We start from the raw sequence: 25,314 nt of genomic DNA, 5'->3' as shown, positions 1-25,314 counted from the left end.
GACACGCACTTACGTACACACGCCCATAGGCCCGCAGGCCCCGGTCGCTAGGAGACGTCGTTGGACTCAAGGGGCCGGGAGGCGCGCGGGACCATCAGGCTTGATAGGGAGCTGGCGCTGGCGGCTGGAGCGGAACCGGAAGGAGGATAGAAATGGGGGTGGGGCGTTGGGGGGAAAGGGGCGGGGCGAGTCGAGTCTGGGGGTGGGGCTGTGGGCGGGGCGGCGGGAGGCGGAGCTGGGGGAGGAGTAGGTGGGGGCGGACCTGTGGGTTAGGAGCTGGGGTAGGAGGAGCTGTGAGACGGCTGTGGAAGAAGCTGGCGCCAGTTGTGGGAAAGAGTTGGGGCAGGACCTAGGGCAATGAGCGGGAAGGAGCAGGACGGAGATGGGAAAGCTGCGGAGGAGTAGCTGTGGGAAGAGCAGGGTGGGCCTGGGGAGGTGTAACTGGGGGAGTCGCAGGGGGGAGCTTGGGGGGGAGCCAAAGGGGAAGCTGGGGGACCACTGGGGAGGAGGGCAGAGCTGACAGGAGGAGCTGGAGCAGGGGCAGGATGGAGCTGGGGCAGTGGAGGCGGAGCTGGGAGAAACTGTGGGGGATCGAGTCAGAGGAGCTGGGGACCCCTGGGGGGAGGGCCCTGGGAGGAGCTGAGCGGAGTTGAGAAGCGGAGCTGGAGAGGGGCGGGGTGGAACTGAGGAGGTTGGGTAGGCGGAGCTGGGGCAGGAGGGGGCGGAGCTGAGAGAAAGCTGTGGTTGGGGGGTTCAGGGGAGGAGCCAGGGAACCCATGGGTGTGGGGGTAAGGAGGAGCAGAGCGGAGCTGAGAAGGGGAGCTGGAGAGGGGCGGGGTGGAACTGAGGAGGTTGGGAAGGTGGAGGTGGGGGTGGAGATGGGCGGAGCTGGAAGAAAGCTTTGGTGGGTGGTGGAATCACAGGAGGAGTGGGGGAACCACCGGGTAGAAGGAGGTAGGGTGGAGCAGGATGGAACTAAGGGGAGCAGGCGGGGAGGAGCGGGGCGGAGCTGGCGGACGAGTGGGACGAAATTTAGGAGACGGAGGTGGAGCCATGGGAAGAGCTGGGGAAGCACAATGGATGAGCACCTGGGGAGTAGCAGGGCCGGGCTGGGGGACCCTCCAAAGGCAGAAGTGGGGGACTAGGAGGGCGTGGCTGGTGGCAAGTTAGGAGAGAGAGGTGAGGGTGAGCCGGGCCGGTCTGGGGGAAAGGTCGGAGAAGTAGTAGCTAGCGCCGGGGGTGGGGAGGGTGGCACGGGGATGGGCAAAAGCTGGGAGAAGGTGGGGAGGTGACAAGCGGGGCTGGGGTTGAGCAGAACGACGTGGGCGGGGGAAGCTCGGAGCAGAAAATGGGGAGGAGTGGGGCGGGGCTTTCGAGGCTCGAAGTGGACTGTTGAGATAGCTGGGAGGGGGGAACAGGGCGGGGCTCTAGAGAGGCTGGGCGGGACTGCTAGGATAGTTCGGAGGAGGAGCTGCGGAGGGGCTGGTGTGGAGAGTAGCAAGGTTGGACTGGTAGGGTATCTGGAAGGTGAAGCTGGGGTGGAGCAGGGTGGGACTGGTGGAATAACTCGGGGGAGGAGCTGGGGTGGAGCAGGGTGTGGTAGGGGAGGAGCGGAGCGGGACTCGTGGAGTAGCTGGCGGGGAGGGGCTGGGGTTGAGCAAGGCTGTGCTGGTGTGGTGGCGGGGAGGAGGAGCTGGGGTGTCGCGGGGCGTGGCTGGGGTGGAGCTACGGTGGAGGCGGGCGGAGCTGGCAAGGCCGGAATGTTGGACCTTGGGAACCGCGCGGGGCTTAGCAAAGGTGTGCCAGTGGCGCAGACCAGGCAGTGCCCTTTATAAGCGTCCAGTCCGCGCCGCACTCGTAGGCAACAAAGTGGCAGCCCCAGGGTCCTCAGCGACCTGAGGTGACCCTTAAAATGGACCCCGGAGAGCACGGAGGCGGGAAGAGGGTGGTACCCGCAGGTTGAATCCCGCACCTCCGGGCTGAACGCCCAGGCACCCTGGGATGGCCAGTGGGGTCCTGAGGGACGGACTTTATATGAACGTATTTTGCAGGTGAGAAGAAAAATTCCTACTCTATTTCCTGCTGCCCCTCAGACCTGACATGTGCCAGACAGAGTCAACCGCCCTGTCAGAGCTGTTTCCTGCCCTCTACCTCTCAGTCAGGGACCCAACACACTCCCTGTCGCCCTGCTTTGTTCCTGGGGTTCCCTTACCCTCACCCTCCTTCCGCATTTGCTTGGTGACCAAATCCGGTGTCCCTGCCTCCCAAATGCCTGATCAGAATAGATGCTCCTCTTCTTGTCCCCACTGCTACTTCCTGAGTTCAGGTCTGAGGTCTGGGGCTTTTTACCTGAGCCTCCACACCGGCCTGGATGTCTCCTGTCTTTCTTCCTCTGTAGGGGTAACTTCAAAAACATTCAGGTCACCCCTGGTACTTCAGAGTGGCCTGCAAGTGAGCTTTCTTTTCCTGAACACTTTTTTCAAAGCACGAGAATCTCTTATACCTCAGCTACCCTGCTCTCACTCAGTAACCCACCCCTGCCAATGGAACAAAATCCGCAAGGAGAAGTAGAGGGACTACAGATAGAATCCTTAAGGAAACAAAGTTTCTGGAAGAGTGTCCTGTATCTCTGGTGTTTCCTGAATTCTCTCATAGCTAGGGGCTTTTTTCATATGACTCAGGCAGATTTTTAACCCCTCTCTGGCCCTCGTGTGATCCCAGCCAACCCTGTAGCTTAACCATGCTTCCTAAAACACAACTTTGCCCAGAGGTGGCACTGGCTCCTAATTCTTGGCATTTAAATGCCTGAACCTCTCTGGCCTCAGTTTGTCCAGGTGTCAAATGAGGATAATATAAACGATCCTCAGGTTGTGAGATTACTATGAGCACTGAATGAGCCCAGCTCAGCCATAGATAACATGGCCTTGTTCAAGGGAGTCCTCCTGTCTCCTTGGGCATAGCTGCCTCTCTAGTCTCACTGCCTGGACCCTTCCCCAGTTCCTAGCACTTGGTGACTGTGCCCTCCACACTGCTCTCTCATGGCAGATACTCTCCCTCACTTCCTGTGTGTGTCCTCATGAAGCCTCCCCTAACAGTCTGAGCCGGGTGTCAGGGCCTGCTCCTTCTTCCTGACAACTTTCCAGAATCCTGTCTATGGTACTCCTTTTGTGCAAGGTTACCTTGGGCTTTTTCTGTTTTGCATGTGTATGTGTGTGCCCAGTTACTGCAGCTAGACTGGAATCTCTCTGAACAAGGACTCTGTCCACTTCACCTTTGTGCTGTCCCCAGAGCCTGCCTCTGCCAGAGGAGACACTCACTAGATGTTAATGATGGCGATAAACTGTCCAGTTTGAATCATCCAGGATTCATCGACTCTCTACCATGATGAGCTACTGTACCACACTAGGCTTCAGCAGATGAGTGGCATAGGCCCTGACCCGGAGTCAGTGCATGCTAGTTGGATAAGAAAGGCAAGTATGTCAGTAACTCTCATTTGAGGTAGGACCAGACACTGTCCACAGAAAGAACTGTGAAGTGCTACAAGGCCTCAGGAGAGGCCAGGATGCACCTCACTGGGAGATCAGGAAGTTTTCAGAAGCAGGCTGGTTCTGAGCTGCGCACTAAAGAATAGACAGGGTTTGGAAGGTGGTGATACAGAGTCCAGTCCTGGGAAGTCAGCTTTAGACTGGGAAAACAGGAGATTAGAGGCAATAAGGAAGAATATCCCAGGTAAAGGTGCTTCTCGCATCCTGTCTCCTCTGGTCCTCGAATCAACCTGGCAAGCTAGGTGCTGATAGATCCACTTGATGGATGAGGAAACCAAGAGCACAGAGGCCAAGGGACTGGGCTAAGATCTCTCATTCGGCTGGGGTGGGGGCGAGTTGGGATTTAAACTCAGGATCGGCCAACCCAGAGTCCACGTGGCCACAAGACAGGTTGGGAACACAGGATGCACACTCTGAACCTGGTGCTAAGGCCATCAGCCTGCTACCCTGAGTTATGCTTCTGAAGTATATGGCTGATCCTGGGCCTTGCGTGTATTCTTATTTCCCATCTGGAAGGCAAGGGGCTCAGCCTCTGACCACTCCTACTCCTTCCAGCTCTTGTGCAGTGTGATTCAGGGACTTTGATTTATTTCACTTGCCTGTGAGCTGGTCTACTCCTTTTAGATCACAGGAGGGAGTATTGCACTTGAATCAAGATAGTATGCATTTCACAGAATGTACTTTATGGTGGCTGTGAAAGAGTCAATTCTGTTTACTCAGCTATGGCTGGTGCTCTCTGGAGTGCAAGGAAAGACCGAACCAAAGGGAAGATTAATGGCTTGCTGTGCGACATAGCACCCAAAGGCACTGTCCTTAGATTTTCATCCCCATTTGTGTAGCTGAGAAGTGTCAAATCAGGCATATGCATTTAGTTCTGCACTTGAGTTTCCTGCTGATGGATTCTGCAGAATGACTCAGGGTAGCAGAGTTTCTGTCAAATCTATTGCTTGCTTCTGGGGATCTGTGTGGTCCAGAGCCAGGTGACTTTACCATATATGTCTTCCTACCAGGATAGAGCAGGGCTTGGACAAGGGCTGGTATGGAGGTGAGGGACTACAAGCGTCATCTGTAGTCCTACAAATCTGCCCTCTGAGACATTTTTTATTCTATTTTTTTAATGTGTACTTATTTATTTATATGGGAGGTGCAGAGAGAGAGAGAGAGAGAGAGAATCCCAAGCAGGTTCTGTGTGTCAGCGCAGAGCCTGATGCGGGGATCGAACTCACAAACCGTGAGACCATGACCTGAGCTAAAACCAAGTCAGATGCCTAACTGACTGAGCCCCCCAGGTGCCTCTGCTTCTTCAGACCTTGAAATGCTTGCCTGTGTCCTCTTCTCCTTCCTTCTCCAGTCCTAGCGAAACTACTTTTTGGAGTCCATCCTATTTGTAAAATGACTGTTATTCATATCGAATTAATCCCAAAGTAGTACCATCAATTTCCCTCTAAAATACCAACAAGACCACCGCTTTAAACTGTTGATACACGAGGGGGCGCCTGGGTGGCTCAGTCGGTTAAGTGTCAGACTTCCACTCAGGTCATGATCTCACCATTCTGGAGTTCGAGCCCTGCATTGGGCTCTGTGCTGACAGCTCAGAGCCTAGAGCCTGCTCTGGGAGATTCTGTGTCTCCCTCTCTCTCTCTGCCCCTCCCCTGCTCATGCTCTGTCTCTCTCTTTCTCTCTCAAATATAAATAAACATTAACAAATTTTAAACTGTTGGTACATGAGGGAGAGAGAAGAGTTGGTGAGAGTCGGCGTGTTCTGAGCGTTCACACCGTATGCAGAGAGGTAGTTTGCCGCAGCTCCTGTGCTGCCGTTTCCACTGTGGTAAAACAAAGCTGGCATTCCCGCCAGGCTTTGCAGTTCATAGCTTGCTTACCTGTGGGTCCTTAGGAAGAAAGCCCCTCTGGGTCCTTTTCCTCATCCTAGTACCACATTGGATTCTCCTGGGGCTTCGGCGGTGACATTATCATTCTCTTCACTTTAGAGATGAGGCACCTGAGATTCAGAGAGAGGAAGTGATTTACCTCCAGATGCACAGTGAGTGACAGAGGCAGGACTGCTTGAGTCCAACTATGGTGACCTGCTTCCCCTACCCACGGAGGGTTGTGGTTGAATATGCTACCTAGAAGGCCCTTTCGAGCTTGAGCAACATTTGATGCTGTGAGTGTACTGTTTGGGAATTCAGTCTTGACCCATTCAGACTTATTTCTTGGCTGCTTCTCTGGTTCCTGGCCTGGTCAATTTGGTTCTGTACCTGCCCAACACAGTTGCTCTCCGCCTGTGGTTCAAGAAGCCCAACTCTTCTGAAGTAATTCTTCCACTGCACTCGGTGTCTACCCCCACTCATGCTAGACTGTTCATGTCGGTCATGGGAGAAAGACACTCTGTTATTTGCATACTTGTGTTGGGGCCCAGCTCAGGCTGTCTTCTCATTCCTACGTCACATGCTAACCCTCATTCCCAAGTACTTTGGCATGCTGGTTATCTGGAATTCATCCTGGTTTCCTTGTCCTTGCTTCTACTTATATACACTCCTCCCTTCTGCCACATTATCTGGGTCCCAGGCCTTTTCTGTGTTTGATTTTTCTTCTGTAACTCCCTGGGCTAGACACAGAGGCATAGTGAAGCTAATGAAGTTTAAGACTCAGCTTCAGGGTCACTTGTTTGTACAGGCCTGGGAGAGACCCTAACGTTATGGTTTATGCCAGTCATATGGCTTATAAAATCCACAGAAAATGAAATTTTAGCTGCTCAGGGCACCTGTCTTTCCATTCTGTTGCCTCCATTATTCTTGCTGTTGTGTTGGGTGGCAATGCAGCGGCCTTGGGCATATTGAGAATCTGACTAAGGAGATGCTAAATGGGGATATACTTAGTGTGCATTTGGAGAGTCCTATTTAAGGGGCTCACAATCAATTCCATATATATTTGGGTTATTGCTAGCTGCCCTATATTGAAGTAACTTTCAGGAATACCTATGCTTTCTGTACCTTGGCACACAGTGTCAGGAAAAAAGGTATGAGGTTGTAGAGGACTGGGTGTCATGTCTTGGAGAGCTCAGTGCTGAAAGTGTGTCGGCAGTAGAGGAGAATCAAGGTTCACGGTGGACCGAGCCAGAAGCTGGTCTGTGGGAAACTCTTCCAGTCACAAATCAGATCTGTAAAATCGACCAACACAAGTTCCATCCTGTAAGGAAAATTCTCAGTGTGCAGTGTATGCAATCATAAACACAGCACGCATTATGTTAACATTTGGACGGGCCTGTATGAAGTGGAATTTTCCAGAATTCTTGTGACTGTGAGGCACACACCTGTATCAGAACTACAGACGTTGAGCGGCATGCCGAAAAGAGTTCATGTAGCTGGACTGAGACTGCTGTCCTTTCAAAAGGTCTGCTTGCAAGGCTGGCTTCTGGGGACTTGGCCTTCAGAGGGTGTCCAGGCAATAGTAAACTGATAAGAAGGCTCACTGTGTGCAGACTGTTTATACAAACTACATGGTTTATGCTGAACACCTACTTTCCTTCTGGGCATCTGAAATTTTGGTGCATGCTAGCTAGGCAGACAGTTCCTATGTGACCAGCCCTGACTACAACCCCAGGGCACTGAGTTTGGGCTTCCCTGGGCAGAAATGTCATATCCGTGTCACTGTATGTTCATTGCTGAAGGAATCATGTGGTCTGCGTGGCCCCTCATGGGAGGGATAGAGGATAAGGAGTCTGCACAGGAATTCCTCCAGGCTTTTCTCGTGTCTTTTCCTCTTGCGATCTGCCTGTAGTGTCCTTACCATGTTGCTGTAATGCGTTTTAGGTGTGAGTACAACTGTATTCTAAGTGTATAATTCTCACTCCTCCCCTTTGGAATCAGAGGATCTTTGATCAGCAAACCAAATTTTTTTAAAAAAAGAAATACACACACACACACACTCTGCTTCTGAAACTTTTAAAAATGGAAATATAATTTGCAAACAGAAAAAAAAGCACAAATATTAAGTGAATAGATTAGTGGATATTCACCAAGTTAACACACCAGTAACCCACATTTATATTAAGAAATAGAACACTGCTAGAACTGCCTTGTGATCTCCTCCAGGTCACTCCTTCTGCCCAAAGGTAACCACCACTTTGGCTTGTTACATCTTATGGAATCCTACATTATGTACTGTTATTATTGTCTGGATTCTCAACACTTAATATTGTTTGTGAGATTCATCCGTATTGTTGCATGAACAGTATCTCCTTGATTCTCGTTGCCATACAGTATACCGGTTTATGACTACACTGTGATTTATCTATTCCACTGTTTGTGGACATTGGCATGGTTTCCAGCCTTTTGTTGTTACAAATAAAGCTGCTAGGAATATCCTTGTATTTACTTTCTTTGGCAAATATATGTTTCTGTTGCATATATGTCTAGAGGTGTAATTGATGATTTATAGGATGTGACCAAGTTTAACTTTAGCAGATACTGCCAAATAGCTTTCCAAAGAGGTTGTAGCAACTTCTATACTACCACCAGCAGGGTGTGAGTTCCAGTTAGTCTCCATCCTTGATAGCACACGTTGTCACTTAGGTGGGTTGCAGGGGGATCTTATTTTGGTTTGTTTGTTTACATAGATCAGACTTCTGTGGTGTACAATTTCATGACTTTGGACAGAAGCGCAGAGCCATGAATCCATTACTACCATCAAGATACAGAAAAGTTCCCTCACCCACGCCCCCCCCCCCCCAAATGGCCTGGCACCACCTCTTTGTGTTCTACTCCTCCCCCATTCTCAGACCCTGCCACTGGCCTGATCTCCATCCCTATAATTTTACCTTTTCCAGATTCTCGAGTAAATGGAATCAAATGGTATATAGTCTTTTGGATCTGGCTTCTTTTACTAAGCAAAATGCCTTTGAGTTTCATCTGTGTGGTTGTTGTGTATCAGTAGCTCACTGCTTTTTATTGGTGGGTAGTCATCCATTGTATGGATGCACCACATTTTGTTTATCTGTTCAACAGTTGAAGGACATTTGGTTTGTTTCCAGTTTTTGGTCTATTGTTGTAAATATTCATATAGAGGTTTTTGTGTGGATATAAGTTTTCATTTCTCCTGAGTAAATATCCAGAGGTGGGGATTGCTGTAACTTCCACCACCAGCAAGGTATAGAACTGTACCATCACCACGTCATCCTCATACCTCATGGTACCCCTTTATATCCTCACTCACTTCCTACTCCACATCCCTTACCTTGGCGACTACTATTTTATTCTGCATCTATGTCACTGTGCTATACCAAGAATGTTATTTACATGGACTCATATGGCACAGTATGTACCTTTTGATAATGGCTTTTTTTTTTCACTCAGCATAATTCCCTGGAGGTTCATTCAAGTTGCTGCCATGTATCAATAGTCCACTTCTTTTTATTGCTGGATAGCATTTAATAGTAGTGATGTATCACAATTTAACCGTTTACACACTTCAGTAGTTTTCATTTTTTGGCCATTTAATGAATAAAGCTGCTATAAACATTCATCTACAGGTTTCTGCACTAACGTAAGTTTTCATTTCTCTGCAGTAAATGCCCAAGAATGTGATTGCTGGGTCATCCAGTAAATACATTTTTAGTATTTAAATAAATTGCCAAACTAATTTTCAGAGTAGCTGTACCATTTTATATTCTGACCATCAATGTATGGAGATCCATTTTCTTGGCATCCTCACTAGCAATTTGGTGTCACAGTTTATTATTTTATTCACTTGGATAGGCTTGTAGTAATGTCTCATTATGGTTATAATCTGCATTTTCTTCAAAGGCTAATGATGTTGAATATCTTTTCATGTGCTTCTTTGCCTCTGTGTGTCCTCTGCAGTAAAATGTCTCTTCATGTCTTTTGCTCATCTAATAGAATGAGTTTTTTTGATGCCGAGTTTTGAGATTCTTTATATACTCCAGATACAAGTCCTTTGTGGGACATAGAATTTTCACACTTTTCTTCCAGTCTGTAATTTGTCTTTTCATCTCCTCTTTAGTGTCTTCTCTATATCGGAAGGTTTTAGATTTGATGAGGTACAGTTTATCAATTTTTACTTTTGCGTGTCATGCTTTCAATCCATTGGGCATCTTTGTGTAGGTATATTCTGTATTCTCTATTGTCTTCTGCTGATGTATGTGTCTCTACCTCCCCCAGTACAAGACTTTATTATTGTTATTGTTGACTTGGAGAGTTGTTCATATGTTTTGGATATAAGACCTTCTTCAGCTATGTCATTTGCAAATATTTTTCCCAGTCTGTGATTATTCTTTTCATTCTCTTAAACAATGTTCTTTACCTTTTTTTTTTTTTCTATTGATTTCTAGCATGGCCTGAGACCATACATTTAATGATTGCTGTTACTTAAAATTCATTGAGGTTTTTTTCTATGGCCCACACAATAGTTGATTTTTATGAAGGTTCCATGTGCGAGAAAAGAATGTGCTGGGTGGGATCTTATACACCAGTTTCATCAGATTGGTTGCCGTGCTGTCCAGGTAATCTGCAACTTTACTCATTTTTTACCTGTATGTTCTGTCAGTTTCTGAGAGGAGTGTGGAAGTCTCCAACTGTAATTGCGTATTTGTCTTTTTTCTCCTTATAGTAGTGTCATTTTTAGTGCATTTTTAAGCTCTGTTAAGTGAGCACATTTTTATGATTTTTATCTTATTGGAGAGTTGACCTCTTTCTTGTGTAATGTCCCTCTTCATTTCTGATAATATTCTTTATTCCGAGGTTTTTGTCTGATGTTACTCTAGCTACTCCACAATATTTTGCTACTATTGTTGCTTTATACTTCTCTTCTAGATCAATTAAATATAGGAAAAATCTGTTTTACCTTCATTTCTTTCTTTTTAGCACTCTTGATTTGTTTGTGAAGATCCATGTTTCAGACTAATGTATTACTTCAGCTTGAAAAGTTACTTCAAATTTTTTGTTGAGTAGGACTACTGGCTATGATTTCCATCATTATTTGTGGTCTTCTGAGAAAGTCTTTATTTCTCTGTCATTTTGAAAATTAGCCTTATGGAGATATAATTTACATACTGTAAAATTCACCCTCTCAAATGTATACTTCAGTGACATTTGATCAATTTGCAAAGTTGGGGAACTCTCACCAAAATCCACTTTTAGAACATTGCTATCACCCCCAGAGACCCCTCATACCATGTCAATCATCTTCTCACCCCCATTTCAGGCAACCACTAATCTGCTTTCTTCCCCCTTCCAGTTTTATTGAGATATAACTGACATACATCATTGTTTACTTTTTTTTTCTGTTTTATTTTAGAGAGAGAGAGAGAGAGAGAGAGAGAGAGAGAGAGCACACATGAGTCAGGGAGAGGGGCAGAGGGAGAGGAAGAGAAAATCCTAAGCAGGCCCCACGCTCAGCACAGAGCCTAACGTGGGGCTCGATCCCATGGCGCTGGGACCATGACCTGAGTTGAAATCAAGAGTCAGACACTCAACCGAGCCGCCCAGGCACCCCCATCATTGTATACGTTTAAGCTGTAGAAATCTGCTTTCTATGCCTATAGATTTGCCCTCTTTGGAATTTCCATATAAATTGAATTATACAATACTGAGTCTTCTGCATCTGGGTTCTTGCACTTACCATAATGTTTTTGAGGTTCATCCATGTTGTAGCAGGTGTCAGAATTTTGTTCCTTTGTGTTGCTAAATAGTATCCCGTTGTATGGACGTAGTATATTTTATCTGTTTACTAATTGATAAACATTTGAATTGTTTTCATTTTTTGGTTCTATGAATAATGCTGTTATGAACATTTGCTTACAGGTCTTTGTGTGGGCATATGTTTTCATTTTACGTCTTACCTAGAGCATACATAATTGCTGGTTCACATGGTAAATTTACGTCTAACATTTAAAAATTTTTTCAAAAAACATTTTTTTTTGTTTTAGTAAGTTAAAATATTTTTAGAAGAGATTGAATACACTATTTAAGAGATACTTGAATAATGCTATTCTGTATTTTGTTCAAGGTGATACTTTTTAAAACGTGAAGCTACTCTTGTGTCATTAGATTATTATGCCTTTTACATCAGAACTAAAGTACATTATGTTTTACATTTTAAGGAACTAATTGCCAAGCTGGTTTCCAAAGTGGCTGTACCAGTTTACATTGACACCAGTTCATTTCTAAAGATAATTTTTTCTGGGTATAGAATTCTGAGTTGCATGGTTTCTGATGAGAAATTTCATGTAATTCTTATCTTTTTATTCTATGTAATGTTTCTCTTTTCTCTGGCCGCTTTCAAGATTTTCTTTAACTTTTGTTTTCAGCAGTCTGACTCTGATATGCCAAGGAGTGATTAACTGGAGACCCTGAACTTATATCTGTGCTTTGGTGTCATTTAATTTCAGGATATTCTCACCCATTATGACTTCATAAAAATTTTTAAAATAAATAATTTCCCATCCCCCTGCCTTCTTTCTGGGATTATACTTATCTTAAGGCTGTTTTATATATTATCTTGGGTATTCTTTTCTGTTTTTATTTCTAATTTTTCTCATTGATTTCAATGGGGGTAATTTCTATTGACTGATCTTCAGGTTCACTGATTCTTTCCCTGGCTGTGTTGACACTGGTGGTGAGCCCACTGAACATATTATTTATCTCCACTACCATGTTTTTCATTTCTAGCATTTCCATTTGGTTTTTCTCTTAGAGTTTGTGTTTCTCTGCTGCAATTACCTTCTGCTCTTGCATGATATCCACTTTTCCCATTAGAACTTTTAACGTGTTAATCCTAATGGAAGTTCCTTGTCTGATCGCTGCAGTGTCTGTGTCATAGCAGATGCTGGCTCTGATGATTGCTTTGTTTCTTGGGAGTATGATTTTCCTTGCCTTTCTGTGTGTCTTAATTTTTTTTTGTTTGAAGCCATACATCTTGTGTGGGACAATAGAGACTGAGGTATATAGTTTTTATGCCTGGATGTGAGCGTGAATTTCCTTCTGCTAGATCTTTAGAACAGGGTGTTGAGTTACCCTGATTAGGAATTGAACTGAGTTTGAGATTGTCCTTGCAGAAACCTGTGCACCACAGTTTTCAAATTCCTGTAGCAATTCCTTGTACTTAGGGGGAGAGGTGGTTTTCCAGAACGTTTTGTCAACACTGAGCTTTAGGTCTTCCCTTCCCACTGCTTCAGGTGGTCTCTTTGCCTACTCTTCCTCTTCTGTCCCTTTCCCAGCACTATTCTGCTGTTACCAGTTACTGGAACTTGGTTGCTTAGTGGTGTGGGGGACTGGGAGGGGGCAGTTTCCGTTCTTCTGCTTGAGCCTCAGTCTTAGGTCCTGGGTCCCTTGGTCTCAGGAGTGTGGCCTTCATAAGTCTTTTGCCCCTGTCCTTGGTCATTGTGGGCCCAGCACACATTTCTGCCCTTTTCCTAGGACTCGTTGTTTTACTTGTTTTCCTGTTTTCTTCTCCCAGTTGGCATGGGTTGCTACCGCGCAGTGTGTGGTCTTTGCCTCCACAGAGAAAGGCGTTTTCTTCCTGGAGGAAATAAGGGAAATGCAGAGGTGAGGATTCATAGCCCTCCCTAGTGTTCTTCTCTTCAAGGTCTGCATTTCAATGGTCCCTTCTTAGTGTTCTTTCTGATCTTTTCTGAGAGCAAAGCACCCAGTAGAGTTTCTGGGGTAGGGACTCCCACAGTATCTGAGGCTCTCAGAGGCTTTCCTCTGCCCTGCAGGTTTATATTCTGCATTCACCAAGTCATCTATGGTTCCAGCTGACCTCTTCTTCCTGGTTTTCAGTTAGCTAAGCCCAGATGAGTGAGTGCTTACAGCTTTTCTCCTGCAGAAATGGTATCTCCTCAGGTTTGGGGCAAGTTTGTTGCTCTGTGGCCACAGTTCTCCAATGCATTTGAAAACATTGATGAATTTAAAGTTAGTCTGGCTTGTTTTTTGTCTTAACTATGGGAATGATATTTCTTCCAGCCTACTGCATCCCAGAGTAGAAGCTATCTCCTGGCTGATCAACTTTAGATTTCTTTGAGCTCAGACTGTCAGCCCCTCACATCCCTTATTGTTATTCATATATTGTAATGTGCAGAACATTTCCTTCTTATGATTGTTGCTCTCAAAATATTCTGCTCTGCTTTGCAGTAAATGCCTGTTGACTATTTTGTGGTATTCCTATTTTGGGGTATTTCAGATACCCCATTTATTCCTTCTGCTTCCCCCTAGCAGATACTGCCTGGTCCTATTTTGGGTTTCATTGGAATATCTTTTCATCTAGTTTTGTTGTAGATGTTGTTTATGGGTTTTGTTGTATTATTCTAGCACTCCATCTGTTTTCAGTGGGTGATTCAGGGAGACAGAAACTATGATGCCACTGTTAACATTTTCCTCCTAAAGTCTTGCCTTTCTTTTTCAAAGGATATTTTTGCTAGGCATAAAATTCTACTTTGACAGACATTTTCTTAGTCTATTGGTGAATGCAGTTTCAGAACTCAGTAAATACCCTGAGGGAAAACCTGGCGGAATACTGCACCATTTTGCCCTCTTCTTCTCACCAGAATCCTGGCTCTTCAAGCCTCGAATAATTTTTCTCCATCCCACAGAGACCACCCAAAGCTCTGCTGCTTTCTCTTGTCTTGGTAGAGGCTCTGAGTGTAGGCCTTTACTCCTATCCCTATTCATTTACCTCATGCCCAGAATCAGCAAACGTTCTGAGGAAAAAGTGGCTGCAGGGTGTCATTGCCTCTCTTTTCCAAAGTCCTGGTTGCCTAATCATTACTCTAATGCCTTCCAATAGATGTTTTACATTTTGATGTGACTTTTCTAGTTATTCTTTGCTACAGGCTACTCCATGGCATTCACACAAGTCCACCCCCACACTAAGTAGTTTCACATGAAATCTTCTCCTCACGAACTGAAGAAATTGCTGAAGGGCAATGTTTTAGGGGGTTCCTTCTCAGATAAATCCATCACTGCTCTTCAGGAGGAAAGACTCTCAAAGATGAATAAAAATGGCTGAGACTGAGGGAGACTGTTGTATTATCGCATCATTTCCATGACCTCTGTTTTTGGCTGGTAAAGGTAAGGAATTATTTAAGTTAGCATGAGTTGATTAGGCTAGAAAACTAACTTTTCACAAACACAGCAAATGATACCAATCCTAACTTACACACTTATAGGATCTGAATGAATGAGGCCCTGCTACCTTCTGTCATTATGAGACCTGCAGCACAGCTACCACTCAAAATTATTTCCTTTTGGTATGTTAATTGTTCTTGTAAAACACAAATAATCTTCTGTCTACTTTTCAAGGACTCAGGCATAGGCGCTCACAATAAATCATAGGTGCAATGCCTGTCTTTGGATATAGAGAGCTCCATGCTGTGGAATCTGTCAGAGAAGATGAGCTCCCTTGAGAGTAGAATTTACTCTGCTAATTATCATGCTTCCTGCTACAATGCCACAGCCTCCCTTGACTGTATATCCCACAGCTGTGCAGAGTGTTTCAGGCAAAGATTAGATTGTGTCTTCTGCAAGGTCTTCATCCTGGAGACTCTCCAGAAGGGGTGATAGGGCCATAGAAAAACAGAAAACTGTTTTCTCTTCATGGGCCCCTTATTGCCATGAAAGCAGTATTCGGAATTTAGCTCTCCTATGCACCAGCTGCATGACTCTGGGTCACCGACTTACCTCTATGTGCATAGATTTCCTCATCTCTAAAATCATCCTAACAACCTTGGCTTCATAAGTCTGTTGTGAAGACCAACTTTAATAATGGGGCAGAAGTTATTTATCAGTTTCAAAGTGCAGCATACCAATTAGGGGTTGGTGTGATCGCTGTTGCCTTATCTCATTTTAGTGCTGCTGGAGTCCTAGGGCTGGAAGGCGTCTAATCCCACATTTCAGCCAATGCAATAATCTTCAGTGTCCCAGACAGATGGCCTTTTAGCTTCTGCATGCAGAGCTGTTTCAGATGTAGGATAGATTTCACTTATGCTTGTATTCCAGTCCATATGTTGGGTCCTGGGAGTTCTGGAGCTTCTGATCTCCCGTGACTGGGGAGGGAAGGGCAGCGAAGACTTCAGAAGCCCAGAGCCATGCTATGTGTTTTGTTTTGTGTAGCTTCCAGTTTGGGAAGGTGGTAGCCTCCTGTTGGGATATCTAGTCAGTTCTGGAAGCGGGTCTGGTTTAATCCAGACCACCTTCTCTAAACACAGGGGAATTCCTAGGGGAAACCAAGTGCTAGCCCATCCCTCGAGGTTTTCTTTGGGTCTTTGGAATGGTTCTTCCTCTGAAAGGACAAAATCACCTGTGATTCTGATAAGAGCTGGAGGCACCTAGTGACCTAAGCCGGTACTCAATGGGATGGAGAAGAAGAAGTACTAGAGAAATAGGAGGGAGTCTTCAGCACTTTCCGGTTATCTAATGGACTAATTTATGCTGACCTTTTTTTAATATGTAAAAAAAATAGTCATAGAATTTGGAAAGGTGATTTAATCTTATTATTTGAGACCATGCACATGTATTGTTTATTTCACATTACTTGTTTTCATCGGAGGTTACCAAGAGATACCTTCTTAACATTAGACCTATATAAAATTAGCATAAACCTTTGTTCTCTGCAAGAGGGCTACAGCAAATGATCTCTAGAAGTCTCTTCTGTTTCTAAGATAGGTCTACCATTCTTGGATTCTTTCTTGTAATGCTTTTAGAATGACGTGGACTCTTCCAGTCTACTTGGGATAGCCTTCTTCTTACACAGCCTGCATGGTCTGTCACCCTCTCTTTGGTCTAAAACCCTCTGGTGACTTGTAGAACTCTTATTTGTAGTTACAGTTATAGTCTGGTATTGGAATTCTCTATAGACTGCTGCTTGGAGAAGTTCAACATCTTAGAGATGGTTTCAATGAAAGAATTCTATCAAAAAGAATTTGCTGAATTGTGATTGCAAACAAAATAGTTGTGTGGGGACAAAATGTACTCCTGACAAGGGAGCCTTATGTTTGTTTTCCAGCCTCTCCTCCCAGTGCTTCACTTCTAATCTCTCTGCAGAAAGAAACATTTCAACAGAAAACCCTGTGGAAATTGAGACAAGTTATCTTCTCAAAGTCCTGAACTCCCATTCCTACTTCAGAAGGAACTCCTCTGTTCACAGCAGCTAAAGCTAGCCCCAAATCCAGTTCCTTCCCAAGGAAATTCTGTTTGGATGTTGGATGCACACCTTTCCAAGCATTGTGTTCTTCAAATGTAAGTTCAATGGCATAAATGTCTTTCTGTGGCCTGGAAGAACTTTATATCTTTGTGTTTTCAAATAATATGATAGTATAGTGTCTCATATTTTGCTGGTGCTATTTAGAAAATTCTGTATCATAAGGGGATTTTAGAGTTATGACTGCCTTGTTTTATCTGGATTATATATGGCTCCTTCATTCTGGGGAAAACCAAGTTTTTCATATACAGCATGTGTTTTCCCAACACCCAGGCTGAGAGACTTGGGAGGGAGTAGGAGCTGGCTCTCGTTCTGTAGGTGGTAGCAGTAAAGCACCGAGAGGCAAATGTACTTGCCAAGACACCGATTCTCAATTCCATTTGGGGGACATTCAGGGTGTCTCACAGGATCTCAAAATGCCTCACAAAACCACTCGAAAATTCTCAAAGCCAAATTCATCTTAGTTGACTTCAATTTTTTTGGAGTTACAGCATTTTAGGGTGGAGGTGGGTGTGTTTTACAAAAAAAAAAGTAATACAAAAACAGCCGCCGGCCCCCCCCCCCCCCAACCAAGTAAAGCCAATAAAATGTAAAAACTCAAAAAACCTTTGGGAAGCAGTGGACTAGTCAGTAAGTACCAGAACAAGCATTAAAATAACCCAGGTCAGGTAACGAGAGGTATAAATTCTTGACTCATCCTCCATGGATTTGTACTTAAATACATGTCTTGTGTGATGGCGTGTCTGAAGATACTTTTCTGGGAAGGCTTTCTACAGCACTTGGGGACAATCCTAATGGTCTTTTGGGGTGACCTGATTTTTTTTCACTGCCTTTGAAAGGTGAAAAAATATATATGGATACACTTGCACAGTGAGCAATTTAATGTCGCTGGAGCACAGGCTTATAATGGGAAAATTATGCAAACATGTTTCAAAAGGTAGGCTGGGGCCCCATTTTTGAGGGCCTTGAATTCAACTTTCTTCCATAGGTAATTTGGAGGCACTGCAGGTCTTTGGACAAGGACTAAAGGAGAAATATGAAATGGCCAGAGTTAGACTCTAAGGATATTAATAAGGCTGGAATGTGTAGGTTTCACCAGATTGAGACAAGTGAAGACAGAGAGATCAACCAGAAACTTTCAACAGTCTGGGATGAAAGGTGTTATTGAGGTTTTCCAATTTTATTGTGAGCTCTGTTATTGTGTTGGTGTGTAAAAGCTGATGAAGTGTTACCTACCTCTTGGGATTCCATAGACTTTCTAGTTAATGCTGGCTAGGATTTCTCCTGGCTCAAATGAAAACAAAAGGACCCTTTGCCTTGCCTTTTGAAGGTACTCATTCAGAATGGGGTTCTCAAGCCACGTATCGTACTCTTGGCATCATGAAGTTTATGTGGTTCCATGGAGCTCCAAGTTCAGATAGACTGTCTGCAGCTTATTGTGTTGAAAGAGGGGACGTCACATAGACCAGGTGTGAGGTGTTTGACCCACATGTGCTCTCAGACTTGTCACGCGTGAGCTTGAATGGTGGGGCTTCATTTCATTCTGATGTTAGAGGAGATGGAGGGATTTCCCTGCACTTGGTTTGACAGCCACTATTTGGCTTATGTTTCAAGGGGGAAATATAAGGGTTGTGCAATACCAGACCTGAGTTTTTCTGCCCCTAAAAGCTGCTTTCTAAGAACAGGAGTTGGTGGCTTTGGATGCCTAGCAAAGGTTTAAAGGAAAATTTGTCTTAATGAAAAAAAGGTATTTTTCCATACCTTCTGTTATATGAACTTGTAGCAAAGGAGACTTCCCTCTTTACATATTTCTTATGATAATACAATTCTATCTTCTTCCCACCAAGAGAAATAGTGGCTGAAAAATGGTAGAATAATTTTAAAGTTATAGGAATACTGTAGCATCCACAGGAACCTTGGCACTTAAAGTTCATACGTAAGCCCTTGGCAGTGAGATGGGACATATTTCCTTGCTTTGAAACAAAGGAAACCTGTTGCATCACAGGTAAGTTTGTGATATTGACTTTGTTGCTGTCATGCCCTTACACAGACTGTTCATCTGGTCCCCACTGTTCCACATACTGTGATGATGTGTATATTTTTATTTCAAAGAAGATCTGAACCATTTTATTTCTATGTTGACCTGCTTTCATCACTGCCCATGCCTACCCCATTCCACTAGGTGGCGATCTTACCCATGAGACTGCTGCAGCCGTGCGCACCGCAAAAAACGGCCAAGCAGTAGGCTGGGTGGTGCTTTCCTGTTCGGATGAAACATTTGTGGGTTGCCTTGTCCCTCTATTCCCATCAGCAGCAAGATGCTGTTTCATACCTGCCTGCTTTTCAAAGTCTCCTAAGTGTTATTTAGTACCCACTCTATTCAAGGTGCTATGGTAGGCACAGAGGCAAGATTTGAGTCAAACAGCTGTCCAGGCCCTCTAGGAGCTCACAGTCTAGTGGCAGGGGACAGATGGCCTAGAGCTACAGTAGAGGGCCATGGCAGGCGAGTGAATGCTTCAGACTGGAGGCTCTAAAGGCCTAGTGGTCCATGACCCTGGTTTGTGGGACTGTTGGCATAGGATGAGGAGTTCCCTGCCATATACTGGAAGGGAGAGACGGGCACTGTTGCATTATTTCACTGGTAGTGACCCTGTTCAGCCCCAGAGGCCAAGGCAGGAAAGCAGTAGCCATGAATGCTCCCTCCTATCCCAGGAACAGACTGGGCTTTTCCCCAGTCTCAGAGACAGATGATCAAATGTGTTCCCATTGCTCTGGGACCACTGAGTGCAAACATGTATGGCTCTCTCATTTGGTTTTATTATGTAATTTTTTTATTTTTGGAAAATAAAAAAAAATAGAAAATAACACCCATAAAAGTAGCCATAATCCATATTCCTATCAACAAGAATTAAACCATCTTAACATCTTGATATATCAATTTCCAAAATTTTCTATGTTTATTTTTTAACCATTATGCAGACAACATATTAATATATTGCCCCTTTTCTCATTTGTCTTAACCTGTGTTCCTCCCATTCTTACAGGGCCTATTCTGGGATTCAGTTTTAGGGTGCCAATGTGCCCTGACATAAATGCTTCTCAGCATGATGGCAGCAAAGAGAATTTTTATGTTGTTCTACCTTTTCTCTCTCCTTCCCCCTCAAATGCAAACTGAAATTTTTTTCTGGAGTTTAAAATTACAATTTAGAAAATGTGTAAAATGCAGATAGATGAAAATAAACAAACCACCTGTGGTTCTACCACTTGGAGAGAATCGTAGTTGATGTTCATTTTGGTACATTTTCTTCCAACCTTTTTTCTACGAAGTTGTTTTTTTTTTTTTTTTAGAATATTAGCTTTTTATCATATTTAATATTTTATAATTTGCCTTTTCAGTGAATTGTTTATATATTTAGATATTCTTCTACCTCATGATTTTTAGTAGTTGCCCAGTATTGCATCCTATAGCTATAACATGCTTGATAATTACTATTGCTAGATATTTAGTTGGCCTCCTTTTCTTTTGTGATTATAATAATGTATGTTCTCAAATATAAATCTGTACATGAATGTGTGATCATCAGGGTAAATTTCTAGAACTGCAACTTCTGAGTTAACCAGTGTGAACATTAGAAGGCACTCTTTCATTGTATCTTTCTTTAGCAAAGTCACATGTTTATTATAGACCGTGGAGACTGTGGAGACCACACAGATATACAAAAAGGAGAATATAAAAGTCACTCATATTCTTACCACTCAGAGGTAACCACTATTAACCTTTTATCACAACTGTTCAGTCTTCTTTTCTCTATTTTCTTCATACTCTCCTGCTCATTTTTTTAGTTAATATATTCTGAAGAATCTTTTAGGTTCCTTATTCTCCTACCCATTCAGTGGTTACATAGCATTCCGTTGTATAGAAATACCGTAATTTATTTGACCAACTCGCTACTGTTGGGCAATTAGGTTATTTCTGTTTTCCATGCTGGAAACAATGCAGAGATGAGCTTTCTGTGGCCCAGTCTGTGCAAAAATCTTTGGTTGTTTCCTTTGAATAAATTCTAGATGTACAGTTGTTGGTTCCTACATGTATGCACATTTTTAAGCTTGTGATTGTTATTGCTAACTGGCTCTATAAATAATTCTCATCTTAGAGGCAGAGTGTGGACATGCCCCTTTGCCCCTTTTGTCTGAATTCTTGATTGTCACTGAGTTTTTTGACAATATGATTGCAAAGAATTAGTGCCTTATTTTAAAATTTACGTTTACTTGATTGCTAGTGAAGCTGAACTTTTTTTCTTTTCTTTATCCTTTGCCCACTTTTCTGTTCTGGTATAGATATTTTTCTTATTTACAAAGAGATTTTTTTCTAAAGGTTATATATTTTTGAGAGAGAGCATATGCATGAGCAGGGAAGGGGCAGAGAGAGAGAGAGAGGGAGAGAGAGAACACCAAGTAGGCTCCACGCTGTCAGCACAGAGCCCAATGAAGGGCTCGATCTCATGATGGTGACATCAGGACCTGAGCCAAAATTATTAAGAGTTTGATGCTTAACCAACTGAGCCACCCAGGCACCCCTACTGAAGAGATTTTTAAAATAAATTTAAAATATCAATTCTTTGTCATCCATGCTGGTTTTCTCTTTTGGCTATTTGTTGTGATGAACTATATGTCTAGATTTCCTAATACAAGTAAAACCTTAGTTTGCAAGCATAATTCGTTCCAGAAATATGCTTGTAATCCAAAGCACTTGTAGATCAAAGCATATTTCCCCATAAGAAATAATGGAAACTTAGACGATTTGTTCCACAACCCAAAAATATTGATATAAAAGTGATTACAATACTATAACATAATACAAAATAATAAAGAAAATACAAAATATAAAGAAAAATAAACAAATTAACCTGCACTTACCTTTGAAAACCTTCGTGGCTGGTGTGAGGGAGATGAGAGAGAGGAGGGTTATTGTGTAGGACGACTTTCACTATCAGTAATGGAATCACTGCTATCTATTGGCTCAATGGAGCCTTTTCCTGCATGAGGCCATTGTATATGCTTGCATGGATGTTGACTACAGTGCAGTATTAATAAACTCTTGTCATATACTGTATTTAATGTAATGGGCAATAAGGCAGCAGAGGAAAGGGTCTCTATCTGCAGGCAGCCTGACCTAGAAGGAAGCAAAGCATTCCTAAGCTTACTCTTGTGTGCAAAAGCAAAGGACTGTCCATAGGTGCTTTGAAGTGACAAAAAATACACTAGTGCCAGTTGTGGACACCTTCCAGAGTTCTGAAAAATTACTGATTTCTGCCAAACACTGTGGCCTGAGACCGAGCATCCGAGCATGAGAGATGATCACCCACAATCCCACAGCAAGAGAGAGAGAGAGAGAGAGAGAGAGAGAGAGAGAGAGAGAGAAGAACCATTGGCTCAGTTGTGATCATGTGACGTTTGGCATCACATAGTACTTGTATTGCAAGACATCACTCGTTTGTCAAGGTAAAATTTATTACAAAATTTTGCCTGTCTTGAAGAACACTCACACAATAAGTTACTCTTAATCCAAGGTCTTACTTTAGATTGCAGTCCTGGAAATCCCCTTTTGCTTATGGTGTAATATTCTTGTCTTACCAGGTTTGGTTTGCTGGCATTTTATTTAGGATTTTTGCATCTCTATTTGTAACTGTTAGCTTTCAGTTTTCTCTCTCTGTGTGTTTGTGTGTGTATTCACCAAGTTTTATGGACAGGATAACTTAGTTTTATAAAACATATGGGGCTTTTTTCCTTCTATTTCTGTATACCAGGAACTACTTTCAGAGCATGGAAATTATTGGTTCCTTGTAAATTAGAAAGAACTTGCCCATAAAACTATCTAGGTGCTGTAGTAACCATTGGAGGAAATGACTTCTAACAACATGGTTTGCCCCATGTTCTCTACTTCTTTGTGATTCCAATTTGCTGTTTCCTAGAAAAACATCCATTTTATTAAGATTTTCAAATTTATTAGCATTTTTCAAGCTTCAGGGAGATATAATCCCCATGCCATACACTTCATCCGTTTTAAAGTAGTTTCTAGTATATTCAGAGTTCTATGACCATCACCACAATTGCCACCGTAAATTTTAAAACATTAAAAAAACAACAACAACAACAAAGAAACTCCATAGCCATTAGCACTCACTCTCCGTTTCCTGTTAGTCCTACCAGCCCTAGACAGCCTTTAATCTGTTTTCTGTCTCTCCAAATGTGCCTACTCTAGACCTTTCATATAAATGGAATCACACAATATGTGGTCTTTTGTGACTGCCTTCTCTCACTTAGCATCAAGCTTCCAAGATTCACCCAGTTGTAACGTGTACTAGTACTTCATTCTCTCTTTGTTTTTTTTTTTTTTTAATAGACCTTTATTGTTTTAGAGCACTTTTGGGTTTGCAGATAATTGAGCAGATAGTATAGTGTTCCCATATACTTTCCTCTCCCATGTGCTCTCCTGACCATAGTCTTCCCCACTAACATCTTGCATTGGTGTGATACATTTGTTATAATTAATGAGTCAATGTTGGTATTATTAACTAAAGTTCACAGTTTACATTAGGGTCCATGCTTTGTGTTGTAGTTCTGTGAGTTTTGACAAGAGCAAAATGTCACGTATCATCCATGACAAGTATCCTATAGAGTAGTTTGATGAATAGTTGGAGTACAGGGGATTTATAGTGCAGTCCTTCCCTCCTCTGCCAGAACTTCTAGCCACCACTGCTCTGTTTACTGTCTCCATGGTTTTGCCTTTCCCAGAATGTCATGTAGTTGGAATCATACAGTATGGAGCCTTTTCACATTGGTTTCTTTCACTTGGTGGTATGCATTTAAGGTTCCTCCATAGTCTTTTTCATGGCTTGATGGTTCATTCCTTTTGCGGGCTGAATGATATGCCATTGTCTGGATAGACCATAGTTTATTTTGTCCATTCCCATACTGAAGGAGATCTTGCTTGCTGCCAGGTTTTGGCAAGTCTGAATAAAGTTGCTCTAAACATCTGTATGCAGGTTTTTGCATGGACCTAAGTTTTCAACACTTTTGGGTAAATATCAAGGAGCACAATTGTTAGATCATATGGTAAGAGTATGCCTTGTCTCGTAAGAAACTGCCAAACTGTCTTCCACAGTGGCTAAAGCATTTCACATTTTCTCTAGTAAGGAATGAGAGTTCCTGTTGCTTGGCATCCTTGCTAGCATTTGATGTGTCAATCGTTTGGATTTTATCCATTCCAATAGGTGTGTAGTAGTATCTCATTGTTTTAATTCGCAATTCACTGATGACACATAATATGGAGCATCTTACCATCTGTATATCTTCTTTGTGAAGTTTTTGTTCAGATCCTTTGCCTATTTTTAAATTGGGTTTTTTGCTTATTGTTGTGTTCAGCGTTCTTTGTATATTTTAGATATAGGTCCTTTATCAGATATGTATTTTGCAAATATTTCTCGTTTCTTTTTTCATTCTCTTAACAATGTCCTTTACAAAGCACAATTAAAAAATTTTTTTTTTAATTTTGTTTCTAAGTAATTCTACACCCACCATGCGGCTTGCACTCACAACCCCGAGATTTAAGAGTCACATGTTCAACCGACTGAGCCAGCCAGGTGCTGCACCTGTTTCTAGTTTCTCGCCATGCCCCCGCAACCCCCTCTACTCTGTCCACTGACACAAAGTGGTTTTCCAAACTGAACATTTAGTCATGGCATTTCACTGCAAAGAACAAACAAAAACAAAAACAATAAACAACAAAATAAAAACAGGAAAAATTTCGAATTTCCCTGGTGGTGCCTCACTTTCCTAAAGGTATATAGTTCCAGCTCTTTAGCCTGGCATATCCATGTGCTTCTTACTTACTTCTTTACTTTCATTTCACCTTATTCTCCCACCCCCATCTTATCTTAGGCTCCAGCAATATTCCGGGATGTTTAACATGTTCCCTGTGCTCAGACTCCTTTGCCTGCCCTGTCTGCTTTTGTTCTTCAAAAACCCTGTCTGGGTGTCCCCTACTTGGAAAAGCCTTTTTCCAGAACAATGAACTACATCCAGCTCTGAGATTCTTCTGTACTTCACATAATGTCATATCATAATTCTTTTGTTTATGTGTCTGTCTTCCCTCCTAGGCTGTGAGCTCTCCAAGGACAGATTGTGGCTGTTTTTCCAGCAATATAATAAGTGCTCAGTAAATATTTATTGAATGAATGATTAAGATGTTCCATGGACTGAATTGTGGTCCCTGAAGTCTAACTCTATGTGGCACTGAGTGTGAAATAATATGATACCACAGATTTCATGTCTTTTATTTTCTCTCCTAGTCGGCAAGCTCAAACCTTTCTTTTCTTGGAGGTAGACTTGATCACCTGGCTGGTATTAGAGGGGATGACTGATAAGAACCTGTTTCAGTGAATGTGGACTTGATGCTTTCTAAGGGCTCTGTATATGAAAGAAATCTCCATCCCCTCTTTGCTTAGCTCTTGGCATAACTTCTGATAGCTCCCCCACTCTAAGAGTTACTTCTTGG

The 25,314-nt window shown here is 43.2% G+C and overlaps 1 long non-coding RNA gene across 3 annotated transcripts in view; it reads left to right on the top strand.

Annotated features, from left to right (window-relative positions):
- Positions 1 to 1,703: 1,703 nt before the first annotated feature.
- Positions 1,704 to 25,314, top strand: part of LOC121025014 (uncharacterized) — a 292,979-nt gene continuing 269,368 nt past the window's right edge. For 2 of the 3 annotated variants that reach the window (XR_005787905.1, XR_005787907.1), the window contains exons 1-2: positions 5,538 to 5,709; positions 16,601 to 16,795. This is a non-coding gene — a long non-coding RNA (uncharacterized LOC121025014). Of the gene's footprint in view, positions 2,052 to 5,537; positions 5,710 to 16,600; positions 16,796 to 25,314 lie in introns of those variants that run through there. The other variant, XR_005787906.1, reaches the window with a different exon arrangement.

This window comes from Herpailurus yagouaroundi, unplaced genomic scaffold (genome assembly GCF_014898765.1).
Source record: "Herpailurus yagouaroundi ecotype Mexico unplaced genomic scaffold, PumYag 67440, whole genome shotgun sequence".
NCBI lineage: Eukaryota > Metazoa > Chordata > Mammalia > Carnivora > Felidae > Herpailurus > Herpailurus yagouaroundi.
Note: the sequence above shows the minus strand (reverse complement) of the source record. Positions and strands in the feature narration are given on the sequence as shown.